This window comes from Carettochelys insculpta, chromosome 1, assembly GCF_033958435.1.
Source record: "Carettochelys insculpta isolate YL-2023 chromosome 1, ASM3395843v1, whole genome shotgun sequence".
Taxonomy (NCBI): Eukaryota; Metazoa; Chordata; order Testudines; family Carettochelyidae; genus Carettochelys; species Carettochelys insculpta.
In genome coordinates this window covers 211,311,738-211,325,745 of record NC_134137.1, presented here as the reverse complement: position 1 = coordinate 211,325,745, position 14,008 = coordinate 211,311,738, and the positions used below count along the sequence as shown (strand labels likewise).

Genomic DNA, 14,008 nt, shown 5'->3' with positions numbered 1-14,008 from the left:
ACTGTGCAATAAATAGCAAGGAGAGATGTTTGCTTGACCACCTCTCCTTTCCTTATGCCCAACTTTACAGGCACATAACCCATCAGAGCTTCCCCTCATCTGTGTGCTTCCTCATTCTCCCTTAAGAAACTGTTCCACCCCTCCTTTTCAGGTTACAATACGTAAGCTGCTCAGAAGCATAAGATCTGTCAGTGCATTGTCTGTTTTCCTTGCTGTGGTTTATTTTAATTACAGTAAATGTACTATTCATTGGTGTCTGCCCACAGATATTTCCCCTCTCCGTTCTTCAGTCTTTGTGACTGACACCCGTACAGGGATGCTGTGACTTTGAGACTTCCGTTTCAGTGGCATAATAAAGGCAGGAAGGTGAGGTCAGTGCTGGAGATAAACATTTCCACACATGCTACTTACGATTAAATCGGGTTGTCAGAGAAACCCCAGCAGGCGAGAGCAAAGCTAAATTTCCAGTGAGGAGAAAAAATAAAACAGTTGCCAGCTCAAAACAAAGACCCCTTTTTTTTTTCTTTTTGCAAATTGCCACTTTCCTGCTTTTGCACCACGTTGTTCTCTCCTGCAGCAGATACCAGCATCTCTTTCAGCTTCCAAGAAAGAACAAGCAAGAAAATCTCACTGTCTCAGCCCTTTCCCTCTGTCTCAGTGACCTTTTTCCAATCTCCTGGGCTTTCTTTCCGTTCCTGCCTTTGGTTGGACATTCTGTGATAACGGACCCCAACCTCTTCACCTACCCATGGACATCCAATCAGCATTGGAATGGGACACAGGAGCCATTCTTCATCAGCCTCACTACACAATCTGATGCAGGAGAGTAAGCAATGAGTTAACTTGAGAAACTAAGGCAGGAGGGCTACGTCTACACTACAGTTCTGTTTCGAAAGAATGTCTTTCGAAAGAGAACATCAAACCGGAGCATCTACACATGCCAGCAGGGACCGAAGGTTCGGTCCATTCTTTTGAAAGGCCCCCAGCACAATTTTGAAAGACAGCATCCACGCACGCCAGGGCATTCTTTCGAAAGAACAGGGACAGGAAGCACCATGGGCAGGTTACATGGCAGATGAGCCCTTCCAGAGCCACTGCCTGCCATCCCCTTAAAGGCCTCCCCCCCGTACCTCAGCCTGCACACGCCGAGGGCCAGCAACCCTGTGCCCAGGCAGAGTGAGAGAGAGACAGCGAGAGTGAGAGAGACAGCAGAGGTGGCATCCCAGGCCGCTGTGGACCCCGAGCAGCACCCCCCTCCATCGCAGCCATAGCCAGCGCCCTGGCCGCAGTCCTGGCCACCGCAGCAGAGGCTCCAAGTGGCCACCACAATAAATAGCCACCCTTCTGGATGCCATCCTCAGGGCACAACGTCCCCAGACAGTCCCCCGGGTCATCCGCCACCTGTGGAGCTTCCCCACAAGCAGCGACTGGTGGGACCAGCTGGTGCTGGAGGACTGGGGCGACAACCGGTGGCTACAGAACTTCAGGATAACCAAGAGGACTTTCCTGGAGCTGTGTCACCAGCTCCAGCACCAGGACACACACCTGAGGCTGGCGCTTCCCCTGCATTGCCCAATGGAAGCTGGCCACCCCAGACAGTTACTGATCTGTCACCTACCATTTCGGGGTGGGCAAAGCCACCATCGGGGCCATCCTCATCGAGGTAAGCCGTGTCCAGCTCACATCTAGACTGCATGCGGGAGGTCAGGAGGCAGCCTGGCAACAGGCACCATTGGAAGAAGGGCGGGCACTCCGGGACCGGGGGCAGGGATGGGGATGGACACAGGTGGGCACCCCAGGGCCAGGAGGAGGGATGGGGACGGTCACGGGTGGGCAAGCCGCACCCCACCCCATGCTCACGAGCACACGCCCCCATGCCCTGCAGGTCGTCCGGGCAATCAACAAGGTGCTTCCCAGGCAACTGGTGCACATCAGGGACCTGGATGATGTCATCCAGGGATTCCAGGAACTGGGTTTCCCCAACTGTTTTTGGGCCCTGGATGGCACCCACAATGCCATCCGGGCAACGGGGCCTATGTGAATCGCAAGGGCTACCAAATGGTGGTGCTGCGGGCCTTGGTTGATGCCAACTGCTGGTTCCAAGACATCTATGGGTCTTCAGGAACTCAGGGATGGGACGTTCTATGGCCGAGGGGGACCTTCATCCCCTGGCGGGAGCTCCCCCTCAGGGCACAACAATGACGCCCTACATCATGGCAGACATGGCCTACCCTGTGCAGGCCAGGCTGATGCGGCCATATATCGGACACACCCAGCTGAGTCAGGACATTTTTAACGAGCGGCTGAACCATGCCCGGAACACCATGGAGCAGGTGTTTGGCCACCTCAAGGGGCATTTTAGATGCCTCTACACCAGGCTGGAAATGGGCCTCCCCAATGTCTCAGTGGTGGTCGGGGCCTGCTGCACCCTCCATAACCTGGTGGAGGTGAAACGCAAGCCCTATATGCAGAGGTGGGCCACCAAGGGGGGCCACGGGTATGAACAGCCCCCTGCTGCCCCGTGCCATCAGGCCCAGCAGGATGGGGTGCATGTAAGGGAGGCACTGTGCCAGGCCTTTGAGCGGGGGTCACGGTAACCCCCAACACCCTGCACACTCTCCCCCCCCACCCACACCCGGCACACACATGCACACCCACCAGCACCCATGAATGGGGGACACAGGTTAAACCATAAAAATAAACTATTTACTTCAAGAATTGTGCCCCTTATTTTCTGGGGGGGGAACTATATACATGTGGGGGGGAGGGTAAGTGGGGAGAACTATTTACTTGGGAGCGGGGAGGGTGGACAGGGGGCCAGGGTGGGGGGGCCTTACCCCTCCAGGGGGCTCGATGGCCGAGAGCCCCATTGCCCGTGCCCGCCCCTTCCTCCACATGTCCAGGAGCCCCACTGGGGCCGGGCTGGGGCTGGTGGCACAGGGAGGTCCCCTACCTGTGCCAGGCTCAGCACGGGGGGAGGGGGGCCTGGGGGCTCAGCCTCCACCTGGCCAGCCCTGGCCAGCAGGATGTGGATCAGCCAGATGAGGCTGGCAGTGGGGAGGGAGCAGGGCCTCGAGGTCAGCCTCTTTGAGGGGGTGTTATGGGGGGGCAGGGGGGAAACTGCTGGGAGGGAGCAAAGGGATGCATGGGTGAGGGGGGCGTGGGGGATGGTGGGGGGGCAATGGGGTTCTGGGTGCGGGAATGACCCGCAATGTACCGGTGGCAGGGGCCAGGTGGCCGACCACAGCCTGAGTGATGGCGTCCAAGTTGGACCCCACCCAGTCCCATGCCTGCTGCTCCATGGAAAACCACTCCCACACGACACCCGTCAGCTCCTTCAGGGCAGCCGTGTGGGCCACGTCCCCTGCCTCCTTCTCCCTGGCCTGATGGCGCCAGCGGAGGGACTGGCAGCAGCCCCGCACTAGCCCCATCCGAGGCCTGGGCCACTCCCTCTCGCCTTCAGTAGTGGGACTCCCCGGGCCTGTCGCAGGACTGGTCTGGCTGCTGGAGCTGTGGAGACAAAAGGGGAGAGGAACAGTCCATTAGTCCTGGTGAGGGACCCTCTGAACCCTCCCCCATCCCTCCCACCCCATCCCGGCGGTTCTGCAGGGACCACATCCAGGGTTCCCCATGTGGATTGCAGGAGCTCTGGCTCTCCTCTGCCTCCCTTGGTCCCTCCATGGCCTGGCAGCCTGTGATACTGTCCGGCCTGCATGCTGCTGAGTACCACATGTCAGCCCTGTGAGGTCGGGGTGGTGGGGCCATCTGGCCCACCTGTGCCCTGGGCTGATGTCCCTGTGGGTGGACTGCGGTCACCCCAGGTGGGACTGCAGGCCCCCTCCCCGGCCCTGTGGCCACCAGCGTGCATGGCACATACCTGTGGGTCCCTCCAGGAACTCGAGCGAGGTGCAGTCAGAGGGGGCCAGGCTGGATGGGCCCCAGGGGACGTTGATGACAAGGGCCCCTCGCTCAACCCCTCGTCATCGTTGGTGTCCGGGATCCATTGGGGGTGCCTGCGGGTGGCTGGTGGTCTGGGCCAGTCCTCCCCCTTGGTCCCCATCCTTGTCTCCTCCAGCTCGGTCGGCGGGGTCGGTGGTGTCCTCGTACACAGCTGGGGTTCCTGCCTCCTTGGGCCCAAGGAGTGGTTGAGTTCCTGGAACTAGGGGCAGCCGGTGGGTGCTGCCCCTGACCGCCCAGCCGTGTCCCAAGCCTAGCAGTACACCTGCTGGAGCTCCGTGACCTTGGGCCTCACCTGGTCTGGGGTCCATGTGGGGTGACCCCAGCCAGTGAGGCCTTTGGCCAGGTGCTCGAATGCCACGGCGTTCCAGCACCTGACTCCCGTCTGCTGCAGGACCTCCTCATCTTCCCACAGGGCGAGGAGGTCCTGCAGCTTAGCCTCTGTCCAGGAGGGGGCCCAAAGTTTGAGGGGTGGGCTCCCCTCCTGGGAGGACTCCCCCTGGTCCCTGGATGGCTCCCAGGGTGGGTGGGAGTCAGGGGCAGTGGCCATGGTTCCGAGCATGATGAGAGGCGGGCTGGAGCGTCGCCCTTGCTGTATTGCTGGGCAGCAGCGTGGGCTCCCTGCTGCCTGCACGCTTTCAGCTTCCTGCCTGAGGGCTTCTGGGAGCCTGCATGCTGAAAGACGGCCGGACGCTGGAGCCATAGAGCTCTGCTTGTGGCGTGAGCGGCGCCGCCACCTGCCAGCTCATCGCGGCCACGGGGGACCCACTCTTTCAAAAGATTGGGCTGCGGAGCGTCTACACTTGCTCTCTTTTGAAATTGTCTTTTGAAAGAGGGCGCTTCTCCCATTCCAGGAGCAGGGGACCAACTCTAAAAGAATGGGGCAGTTCTTTCTAAGTTACTTTCGAAAGAGCACTGTGTCAGTGTAGACGCTCCACAGCTTCTTTCAAAAGAACTCAGTCTTCTGATCCTAATTTCGAATGTACTTGCTAGTGTAGACGCACCCGAGGTGTATTTGTAAAACAGCCAGAGCTTAATTTACCTAAGTTGGAGGTTATTCAGGACAGTGGGTTTAGCATAGCTATTCTTGTCAAAACGCTGAGGGATCTTTACTGACAGGAGTGGACAATCGTTGGGCTTCACAGTTCACTGGGAAAATAGTCCAGTGCCCAAGGGCCATAAAGAGCTTCTGATTGCAAAAGGCAGAGAGGTGCATCATGGTTGCCCCCAAGTCACTGTCAGAATTCACTTCCTGTAGGCCGATGAGCACTTTCTGCGTCCACATTGTAACCCACTTGCCAGTTCATTCTCAGGACAAGGCCACTTTGGCATGGGACAAGTACACTTTCCAACGCCCTCACCTAATGACCTATGGCTGGAAACAATCACCAGTCCCCTGCAGCTGCGCTTCCCTTAATTGTGCCTTTACAGATAGATTTCTTACCAAGCCACAGTCACTTCCCCTCTGTGTGGGAGCAAGGAGTGAAATTTCTCTATTCATTTTCTGAATGTACCCTCTGAACATGTACCATGACAAGGCCATTGCACCTACTACCCACCTGCTCTCCCCTGGTAAGTAGCCTTCACTACAGACTTAGCTGGGTTCAGCAAGCTGGAGGTGGGTCGCAGTAGGAGCTGTTTGTTCTGTGGGAAAGCGTGAATTCTCCATACAGGCCCTGGGCATGGTTCTGTTCCCAATGGTCAGTTGCTGAGTTGCAATTAAAGAATGACACCGAGGGAGCACCTGCAGCTGCTCCGTGTCTGGCATTCTTTAGCTGTGTCTTCATGCTCTATGCATCTGCTCTCTAGTGTCTGGTAGCTCCTCTAAAATGTATCACAGGAGATATGGAAATAGAGCTCTGCCACATGTCCTTATTGGGGATCCCACTAAAAAGGGGGAGGAATAGCCACATGTACTCACAAGCCTCCAGGGGCTGCAGCAGCTGGGCTGAGTCTGGTCAGAGCATCAGTCATTTGAATTTCATTCCAAAGCAAGGGCCCAGTTTCCTAAAAGGCACTATGTAGCTGGGGGCAGGAAGAGTTATGGGTGCTGCAGAACGTTAGTCTCGGGGTAGGAGGCAAGGGTCAGAGTGCTTCATATTAAAATAATGCTGTGCTGTGGGTTTGGAAAACATTTAATAGGGCTTCTCTTGCACTTCTTCAGAGTTTGGCTCACATGGTAGTAGAGGGAGTCCCTCCTGGGTGCCTCACTCTGCTATTTAGGATTGTGTGACTCATTTCTCAGTCTTCTTAGCCCAGAACACCTCTCCTGCTATTAATGATCACATGACATCTCTGGGGTGAGTGTGGTGGTGGAGTGCATTGGAAAGCTAGACCGGGGAAGCGGTTAACATGTTTTAGCTCTCTGTGTGGAGGGAGTTTGTCCTTTCTGAAGAACAAAAAATAAACCACACTGCCTCCTTGGGGTCCTCATTTCACCTCCTCTCCTTCTACCTGTTCTGTGCCTCTTTCCCCACTCATGCTATCCTGTCATCTGGTCCCTTTCTCCTCCTCTCCATGCATGTTTTCCTACTGTATGTTCCTCTGCCTGCCCACACAACTTCCCTGTTGCCTGGCACCTCTGATCCTGCAGACAGACTATCCGCCCACTGGGCTATGGGCTGGAAGGGTGGTGTAGCACAGCATGGCCTAACAGGCTGCCTCTCCTGCCACCTGCCTGGTGAGTTGGGGTTGGGGAGAACCCTCAGCCTCAGCCTCAAATGATTGATGAGCCCCATTGCCTTGAGGGAGAGGAGGTAAAGGGGCAGGGCAGAGGGGGAGCAAAGGAGGGGAGAGGAAGGGCAGGCCCACAGCAGGACGGGGGTTGCCTTGGCTCCTGTGCTTGGGGCAGCTCTGCCTATTGCAGCCCGGCTCCCTGCCAGCTCCCTGTTGGCTTTGTCCACAGCTCAGCCAGCTGTTGCCAGAGCTGTGTGCCAGGGTGCCCACCCCCCTTACTTTCACCCTTTCCTGGAAGTCTTCATGATGGTAGCTCTGTTCTGTAGAGGCATCTTCTTTTACCTCAGCAGCAGCAGCCACAAGCAGGCTGGCAGCTCATTCTTGTTTCCAGATGCTCTTTCAGAGCATAAGGTTCTGCTTTATGTGCTTAATGGGCAGTTACATTCTCTTTACATTCTTTGTGCCACTTCAAAGGGGGGGAAAATCTCCTGTACTGTTTGTCCCAAGGTGTTACCGTGCAGCAGTATATGGGCATCTTCAGTGCATACCTGTAGATAGCTGCACATATCTTGACTCCAGTTTGCAGTAACATTGGGAAAAACTTATTTAAAATCCAGTTAAAGCATCTAAAGGGTAAAACTCATCCACACAAACGCTTGCGAATGGAAATGTTTGGTAAGGGAATTGGCTTTTCTATCATTTAGTACCCAACGTGCACATTAAAACACTCACTGTCTGACTCTTTACCCACATCTAGTAGCTCCTTCCTCCTCTGGTGGATACAAGAAACCTGCTCCTGCTTTTTTTTTTTAAATTTGCAAATCATCCAAAAGCTTAATGCTGATTTCAGCAACCTGAGAATGTTTTCTGTGGCTATATGTAATAGGTGGGTGTAGAATGATGTATTTTCTGTCCTGTGAGTATTAACCTCAGGGCAGACTGCACAGAAACAGCGCTAGGACCCCAATTAGATTTCACTAGCCCACTGACAAGAGTGAACTGTTACAGCACTAGAAGATGCTGACCATGGAAACACAGGACAGCCCCCTAGGCATTCCTGTTTATCTTGCCCCACCCTAAGCTGATAGATGGTTGCTAAGCACCAAAAATATTCAGGTTGTGCCCAGTTGCAAGAGACCAGTCATGTACCCCAGGTCAATTTATACCTCATATTTCACCCCATAGTAATGCCTGTATCCAATCCTACAGTGAACTATCTAAGGATTTATTAACTAAGAAAAGGAACGTGAGAGTAATTACAAGGCTAAAGCAAGCAGACATATACACACATATGAGTCGCCATCTATGGTTCCAGAGTCGACAGAATTCTAGAAATCTGTCAGTTCTCAATGTCTTTTAGAGTTAACCCAAGCTGACCCGGGAGATCTCTGCTTCTGCTTATAGCTCCAGCCCTGTGAGATGAAGCATTTTCTCCTCAGCTATTTTTCATAGAATAATAGAATCATGGGGCTGGAAGGGACCTCAGGAGATCATCTAGTCCAGCCCCTCGCTTCAAGCAGGATCAACCCCGACTAAGTCATCCCAGCCAGGACCTTGTCCAGCTGGGACATAAAAACCTCAAGGGATGGAGATTTCACCACCTCTCTAGGCAACGCATTCCAGTGCTTCACCACCCGCCTGGTGAAGTAGTTTTTTTCCTAATATCCAACCTACTCCTCTCCTTCTGTAACTTCAGACCATTGCTCCTTGTTCTGCCATTTGTCACCACTGAGAACAGTTTCTCTCCATCTTCTTTAGAACACCCCTTCAGGAAGTTGAAGCCTGCTATTAAATCACCCCTCAGTGTTCCCTTCTGTAAACTAAATAAGCCCAAATCCCTCAGCCTCTCCTCTTAGGTCATGAGCTCCAGCCCACTAATCATGTTTGTTGCCCTTCACTAAACCTGCTCCAGCACATCCACATCCTTTTTATCCTGGGGGGCCCAAAACTGGACACAATATTCCAGATGTGGCCTTACCACTGCAGAATAGAGGGGAGCAACCACTTCTCTAGATCTGCTTGCAGTGCTTCTCCTAAGGCATCTTAATATGCCATTAGCCTTCTTGGCTACAAGGGTACACTGTTTACTCATATCCAGCCTTTCATCCACCATAACCCCTCGGTCCCTTTCCATTGTACTGCTGCTGAGCCAGTCGGTCCCCAGCCTATAACAATACTTGGGCTTCTTCCATCCCAAGTTCAGACTCTACACTTCTCCTTGTTGAACTACATCAGGTTTCTTTTGGCCCAATCCTCCAACTTATCCAGATCACTCTGAATCCTATCTCTACCTTCCAACAACTCTACCTCTCCCCTAGTTTAGTGTCATCTGTAAGCTTGCTGAGGGTGCAACCTAGTCTCTCATCCAGGTCATTAGTAAAGATGTTGAACAACACTGGTCCCAGAACCAAGCCTGGCAGCACTCCTCCTGAAATCAACTGTCATCCAGATAATGAGCCATTGACCACTACCTGTTGGGCCCGACCACCATCAGCTTCCTATCCATCTTACAGTCCATGTATCCAATCCATACTTCCTCAACTTATGGGCAAGAATGTTGTGGGAGACTGAATCAAAAGCTTTGATGAAGTCAAGGTATATCACATCCATTTTTATTTCCTTCTTCCAGAACTCAAGCTGATGGAAGAAACCCTTTTACATACAGCCTCTGTGTGAGTGTGAGGGGGCATTTAAAAGTGTTGGACTTTAATGTCCCTGTGACAGGGTCAGGCCAGAATGCTAGCTTAGAAGGGGAGAGGGGCAACACTAAATAAGCAGAGATAGCCAGGCTAACGAACAGAGGGATATGTCAGGGCAGCGAGGAGCAGCTGATCTGGGGAAGCAGCCAAGGAGGGGCTGCTGTAAATCAGTTAGAGCCAGCTGAGTTCCCTTGGGGCTGTCGCAGAACTGTTTAAAAGGCCTCCTCTGCTGGAGGAAGCAGGGGGCTGGACTAGATGACCTCCTGAGGTCCCTTCCAGCCCTATGACTCTATGAAAAAGAGAGGAGAGTGGAACGTGAGGTTGTTGAAGTGGTAGCAGACAAGAACAGAAATGGTGAGAGTGAGTTAGGGAGCAGCAAAAGAACACCAGCATTGATAGAGACAATGGGGGATGGTGAAGAGTTCCCACAAGGGGTGTTTGGACTCCCCTGTGGGTGGCTGGAGTGGACCAACACCAGGCTCCTTCAGCCCAGGGACATAGGGGCAAACCACAGGTAGAACATGTGGGGCCCAACGTACCTGCGGGACTGCGAGCAGAATAAGGGGCTGGGGCTCAGGAGTGAGGCTGATGCTGCCATGCCTACAACAGCCAATGTAGTTCGAACAGACCTGTGTGAAAGATAGAAGATAATCCCCAACCCTGCTCCAGTAGGTTCACAGTTTCAGAGCAAACTTGTTTTACCTTTACAAACCAAAAACTTTTAAATATTATAGCATGGGTGAAAGATGTAAGTGAGATTAATACATGCAGTGGCTTACAAGCATTTCACAGTGTCTAAACATTAAATGCATTGTTATAATTTGAATATCCAGTTTATTCAAACCAACACATGGGTGAAACTGACTTGTTTCCAGCTATGAAGCCTTTGAAAGATCTGGCATTTGGTCTGCCAGCATCACATCTTGTTTACTTCTTTTCTGTAAACCGATGTAAGCACCCATTCTTTTATTTAAGGTGGACCTGCTCAAGAACTCCTGCCCAGCTGATGGGTTTGCACATATGGTACCAACTTCACACAGGGGAATTCATAACTTTACATATAATGTTGCTTCAGATCATATTCCTGATCAGCACGTATCAGGTATATGTTGTACAAAGATTGTTACAATAGAGTGCAGACAGCTACACTTGTTAAGTTCCAGTTTTTAGGGTAGAGGAGACGTTACGCATGTTCCCCAAACAGGACAATAGCCAAGGCTCAGTACAGTTCATGAACAATGCAAACTGCAGCCATGTTGTAATTGGATAAGAGGACAACAGTGTTGTAACTAAGTCCTCTGAACTGACTACATTTATAATGTAGATATGATGATTGGCCTGTATTCACTCTGGGTAAAATGTTGAAAAGCCCCGGAGGGTACATCTGCCCAGCTAGCTGGCTGTCTGTGGCAGTGAAACTCCACGACCAGATCCCATCCCCTGCCAATAGCCCTCACAGCCTAAGCTGCAGCCTGAGGCACAGTATCTATCCTGCTATTTTTAGCGCTGCAATGCATGCCAAGTTCTGTTGAGCCAGGCTCAGTAACTCACTGCAGCAGGTTGTGGAGATGTACCCCGCGCCTCTTAGGAGTTTGACTTTTTCTAAAGTGGCTTAGAAGCCCGAGTATAACCATGTTAAACATGGCTGGGGAGCAGCTATGTGAAAAAAGCAGTTTTGGCACACCCTCCTAGCTCGGGGGGAGGCATGGACATGTATACCTGTTGAGAAACCATCCTTCAGCCTAGTTATCTATACCAGGGTTAATACGCACCCACAAAAGCTCTTGAGCTAAGAAATTTGTCTATAAAACTGCTTGTTATGTTAGACCCACTACCTGACCTAATACATTTGTTAGTCTGTAAGGTGCTACAGGACTGCTTGTTATTTGTGAAGCTACAAACTAACAGGTTACACCTCTGAGGGTTAACTCTGTTCCCTACCAGAGTGCAGCATTTGAGACTAGGAGGATTGCCCACAAAGGGAAGTAAAAAGGGCTATGACATGGGTAGGCCACAACTATATTTATCATTCATACCTCTCTGTGGTGCTCAAAGGGATGAAGTTATCCATTTTCAGGCTAACCGACTAGCCTTTTCCTGGAATGCGGCTGCTACTAATTATATAGCTACGTGGAGTGACAAGCCCTGAAGGTGAGCTCTTCTCTGCTACTCTGATCACAGTGTGCCATGGAAGTGGTCCAAGGCAGCCTAATGTGGCTCTAAAAGCTCTGTCTGCACCTGGGCAAGAATTCCATTAGAATCATAACTTACGGTAACAGAATTACCTAATCAGTCATAACCCACCACCTTAACTGATTTACACCTAACAAAATTAATTATAAAGCAGACAGAAGCAATTACAAACCAGACAGAGAATGTACAGAAAACAGTAGAAAAGTGAAGACAATCATCAGAGACTGGTGGTTCCACCTCAGCTATTGATAAGTCGGTGCCTGCCAGATGAAATGCTGTTAACAAAGTTTTCTTTACCCACCTTGAGACCTGTTTAACAGTGGGTGGCACGAGGATGTGGTCTTCTTCTTAACAGCCTGATGTGACACTATTGTACTGGAGTGTAGCTGGAATGTGAGCATGTGACTTGTAGCTTCACAGTTAATGGCTGCTATTCTTTAGTCTGGCTGCAGGCAAGCTATAGGCCTCTCAAAATGGCCGGAGAAACCATATTGGTTACACTGGTACACTGAGGGCTGAGGACCCCCACATCGCCACCTCCATCCGGCACCAGGTCGAGCTGGTGGAGTGGCCCCTCTGTTTTGAGGAGGGGGAGGCTGCCTGGTGCCAGGCAGCATGGGCGGCACTCATGGACAATTTTAACAACCTGGTGGCCTCGTACTGGGAGCTGCTGGCCCAGCTATGCCCTCCCACTGCCCTACTGCTGCCCCTCCCGCCACGGCCCCACCTGACAGCCCCCCCAGGAGAGGACCCGGTGAGCATGAACACCAGCCTGAGGCCAAGCCCCGGCCTTACCTACCTGTGCTTCCCCACCCCACTTGGCCTCGCCGGGGACCCTGGATGTGGGGAGGGGCGCAGGACCCAAAGCCAGCAGGGGTCACACCCCTCCACTCCTGCCCTGGAGTGATGGCGCAACATCCAGGCCATCCATGTCCCCTCCCTCTGTACATAGTTAACCCCCACTCCAGTACATAGTGTCTTCAGTGGTGGTTGGCAACAATTAGCATTAATCGCTGTTTTACTAGTTTGCAATATATACAGTTTTATTTTTCCCAAACCCCTGTGTGCTGTGCGCTCCTGGGAGGGAAAGTGTGCAGGAGGTGGGGGAGCATGCAGGAGGCCCACCAGGGGTGGCTGGGGCAGCACTCAATGGGGCTTCTGGTCAAAGTACCAACGCAGGGCCCCTCCCAGATGCGGATCCCTTCCTGGTAGGACAGGCAGCTAGGGACGGCAGCTGGCTGCAGGTAGCCAGTGCTGGCCTCAACCACCCACCCCTGCACAAAGGTCTTCCCCTTAATCTCCACAATGCTGTGGAGTGTGCAACAGGTGCCCACCACCTGGGGAACGTTGAGGACACTCACATCCAGGCAGGCAAGGAGGCAGTGCCACCGCCCCTTCAGGTTGCCGAAGGTGCACTCAACCACCTGGCAGGCGTAGCTGAGCTGTCCATTGAACCATTCCTGGCTGGCAGTGGGGTGGCCCATATAGGGCCGCATGAACCAGGGCTGGAGTGGGTATGCAGCATTGGCCACCAGCCAGAGGGGTAGGGTGTTTTCCCCCATCGGGATCTCCTTCTCAGGGAGGTAGGTCCCTGCCTTCAGTTGGCGGCACAGGCCCAAGTTGCAGAATGCACACGCCTCGTGAGTGCAGCTGGGCCAGCCCACATATATATCCTGGAAACGGCCCCGGCTGTCCACTATGGCCTGCAGGACCATGGAATGTTAGCCCTTCCTGTTTATAAATTGTCCTCTACTCTGCTCCAGAGTGCAAATGGGAATGTGGATCCCATTGAGGGCCCTGAAGCAATTTGGGAATCCCAGTGCAGCGAAGCCCACAATGGCTGCATCCAGGTCCCCAATGTGGACCGCCCTCTGGAGGAGCAGGGTGTTCAGAGTGTGAACCACCTGCTGGGAGGGGACATAGATACCCATGAGGGTGCCCAGCTCACTCCGTCCCCCCCACCCGGGCCCCCATCCTAGGACCCCCACCCACAGTGGGTGCATGTCCAGGCCACCTTACCTCCATGATGACAGCCTCAACTGTGGCCTTGGCCACACTGAATTGGTGTCCCACAGAGCAGTAGCTGTCTGGAGGGGCCAGCTTCAAAACAGCTATTGCAACCCTTTCTCCATGGGGCGGGTGCACCACATCCAAGTGTCCTGGTGTCTCAGGGAAGGGGTCAGCCACTGGCAGAGGTCCAAGAAGATCTGTCACCGCATGTGGAAATTCCAGAGCCACCAGTCGTCATCCCACTCTTCCAGGAGGAGTTACTCCCACCACTTGGAGCTGGTGGGGTGGCTCCAGAGCCAGTGGAGCACCCAGGAGTGGGCAGGGGACCAGGAGGGCCCAATGGTCTGGGGCGTCCCCTTCTGCCCTGGGTGGGGGGGCTCCTGCCAGGAGATGCTGGATGGCCACCCATGCTGTGGCTAGCCAGGGAACTCACTCTGCTGGTGGTAGCCAGCTGAATGTCAAGCTGCTGCTGC

The 14,008-nt window shown here is 53.3% G+C and overlaps 1 protein-coding gene across 1 annotated transcript in view; it reads left to right on the top strand.

Moving 5' to 3' along the window:
• The first annotated feature begins 5,450 nt into the window (after window positions 1-5,450).
• ZNF654 (zinc finger protein 654) overlaps window positions 5,451-14,008 on the top strand; it is a 192,284-nt gene continuing 183,726 nt past the window's right edge. The window contains exon 1 of the mRNA XM_074998688.1: window positions 5,451-5,529. The gene's annotated coding sequence lies outside the window, so the exon portion shown is untranslated. The remainder of the gene's footprint in view (window positions 5,530-14,008) is intronic.